Source organism: Mastomys coucha, unplaced genomic scaffold (assembly GCF_008632895.1).
Source record: "Mastomys coucha isolate ucsf_1 unplaced genomic scaffold, UCSF_Mcou_1 pScaffold14, whole genome shotgun sequence".
Taxonomy (NCBI): Eukaryota; Metazoa; Chordata; class Mammalia; order Rodentia; family Muridae; genus Mastomys; species Mastomys coucha.
Window position 1 is genome coordinate 40,300,933 of NW_022196896.1, and position 2,924 is coordinate 40,303,856.

The following is a 2,924-nucleotide window of genomic DNA, read 5'->3' on the forward strand; positions in this document are numbered from 1 at the left end:
TGGGATTTCTGTGTGTATTCATGTGTGTGTCTCTGTACCTAGATGTGTTTATTGTGGGATTTCTGTGTATATTCATGTGTGTCTCTGTACCTAGATGTGTTCATTGTGCTTTTTCTTTGACTCCTTTTTTCCTGATAGTTTGCTTGTTTCATGTTATTCTGGTCTGTTTGATTTTATCTTACTTTCTTTTTTATTATTTTCTTTTACTTTTTTAGATGTTTATTTGTATTCTAATGTGAAAGAGAGAGAGAGAGAGAGAAGGAATGGGTATGAATTTGGATTGGTGGGGGGTATCTAGGAGGAGTTGGAAAAGGAAACTATAATTAGAATATATTGTATAAAAGGTCTATTTCCAATAAAAACTAACAAACAGATGAGGGCAAAGTAAACAAGGAAAAGAGACCTATGAAAATAGATTCCCAGATTCTATGTAGTTGTTGAAATTGAGTGCTATGTCTGCCCTTCTGCCTCATGATAGCCAAATGAGAAGGGAAATAGTCTCCTGTATTCTGAAAATCCCTGTGATGTCCATGTGTGCTTGACTGTCCTATTTAAGGTTATTATTGCTGAGTTGATTGGTGAAGCACCATGACCAGAAACATCTTGGGGAGAAAAGGTTTATTTGGCTGTTCATCATGGAAGGCCATTAGCACAGGAACTCAAATAGGGCAGAAACCTGGAGGCAGGACTTAAAGCAGAGGCCATGGAGGGGGTGCAGCTTACTAGCTTGTTCCCCATGATTGCTCAAAATTCTTTCTTATAGAACCCATGGCCACCACCAGATCAGGGATGACACCACTATCAATGGCTTGCATCCTTCCCTATTAATCACTAATTAAATAATATGACCTACAGAGTGGCACATACAACCTGATCTTATGTTAGCAGTTTCTCTATTGAGGTTACTTCCTCTCATACTTTAGCCTGTGTCAAGTTGACATCAAACAATCCAGCACAATAGTATTTCTTGGGCCCATTTTCTAAAGGAGATCTTTCCTATCATTTTTTTTTTCTTCACTTTTGCAGAATTCATATCTGAGTAGTGTTTTTACAGCATTCCCATTCCCTCACTCTTCTCTCATGCTTCCCCTCCTCCATCTCAAATTTATAATCCCCACCCCACTGTGTATGTGTGTGTATGTGTGTACTACTGAGCCCACTTGGCAATGCTTGCATATAAATGATTATGGTTGATATTTTGGGGTTGGATAATCTATCATGAAGCTTGTCCTTGAAGATAACTGTTTGTCTGTCTGCAACCATTAATTGCCTATAGCATTTATTAATGGTTATAGCCTTGTGAAAGTTTTCCCATGCACATTATTTAAGCAACCATATTTTTGAGTGTAACTATCTCTGTCATGTCTAGACACTGTCTAGCAGCAGATTTCCTGTTCTTCTGGCTCTCAGAGTCTTTCCTCTCTCTTTTCTGCAATGTTCCTTGACTCAAGGATGTACAAGTTACATTGTAGATGTACCAATTAAGTCTGGGTACCCAAGGTCACTTACTCTGTTCATTTTGAGCAGTTGTCATACCAGGTTTTGTAGAGGCAGCACCGAGAAGTATGATAGGTAGTGCTCATAGACAGACCTCTGCAAAGAATTAGTGACAAAGAATGGATATTTTTTTATGTAGCAGATACTTTCAGTGCAATGGCTTTATGTTCCATAATACAATTAAAGCATTTTTTTTCTAAGATGGGCCAGGAAGGAAAGGGAAATACCAGCATAGTCCTACATGTTGCCAATAGAAGCATAAAAAAAAGCTACTTGATGGTTCCTGTTCTCTCACACTTAACACTTAATTAAAAAGAAAGACCAAAATAGATTAAGTGAGCATAGCCATGTCACTTTCACCAAGGTGAAAGAACATCTTTCTAGGAGCTAGGAGTCCCACCAAGATGGCAGAACACCCTAGCAGCACACATCTGGCTTGTATGAAGTGCTGTCTAGAGCTCTGTAGTACACAATGGCTTTTGTCTATCTATTAGAGTCATCGGGCAGTGTAGGAAACAGTTTTCAGAATTATTTTTCTTTTGTATGTGTATGTGAGTGTGTGTGTGTGTGTATGTGTATGTGTGTGTGAGTGTGTGTGTGTGTGTGTGTGTATGTGTGTGTGTGTGTGTATGTGTATGTGTGTGTGTGTGTGTGTATGTGTGTGTGAGTGTGTGTGTGTGTGTGTGTGTGTGTGTGTGTGCCACATGTGTATAAGTAACTGCAAATGCCAGAAGAGGTTATTAGGTTCCCCCAGACTGAGTTACAGAGGGTTGTGTGCCACTGATTCTGCACCAATCTCTCCATCTTGATATATAATTTTACTAATTAGTGAGGTAAGATATACATTCCGTGTTTCACTGATAAAGTAATTGAAGTTGTAAGTTGTCAGGGAACTTGCCCAGTGGTGCACAGCAGGCATGGGCACTGGCATTTGCAGCTTGCTATCTTTTTATTCTTTTCTAACAGTTGTTATCATTTGCTTACTTGCATTTGATGATGTTATCTTATGCAGTCTATATGTTAAGCAGTGTGGTTCAGACTATAAGAACAATAGGATCTCTATAAAAGACAAATCACTGGTTTGAATAGTCAACAGTGGTAGCTCTTATAATAAAAAGACATGAAAGGCAGGGTGTGTGTACTGGCTGGCTTTGTGTGTCAACTTGACACAAGTTAGAGTCATTAGAGAGGGAGGAGCCCAGTTTAGGAAATGCTTCCATAAGGTATTTTCTCAATTAGTAATCAATAGGAAAGAGCACAGAGCATGGTGGGTGCGCCTGGGTTCTCTTAAGAAACCAGGCTTGGCCATGCAGTGGTGGTACACACCTTTAATCCCAGCACTTGAGAGACAGAGGCAGGCAGATTTCTAAGTTCAAGGCCAGCCTGGTCTACAGAGTGAGCTCCAGGATAGGCAGAGCTTTACAAAG

General features: G+C 39.7%; 1 protein-coding gene across 2 annotated transcripts in view; it reads left to right on the top strand.

Annotated features, from left to right (window-relative positions):
* The window catches only part of Prex2 (phosphatidylinositol-3,4,5-trisphosphate dependent Rac exchange factor 2), a 300,091-nt gene that overhangs the window by 168,496 nt on the left and 128,671 nt on the right, over window positions 1-2,924 (top strand). The window lies entirely within an intron of this gene.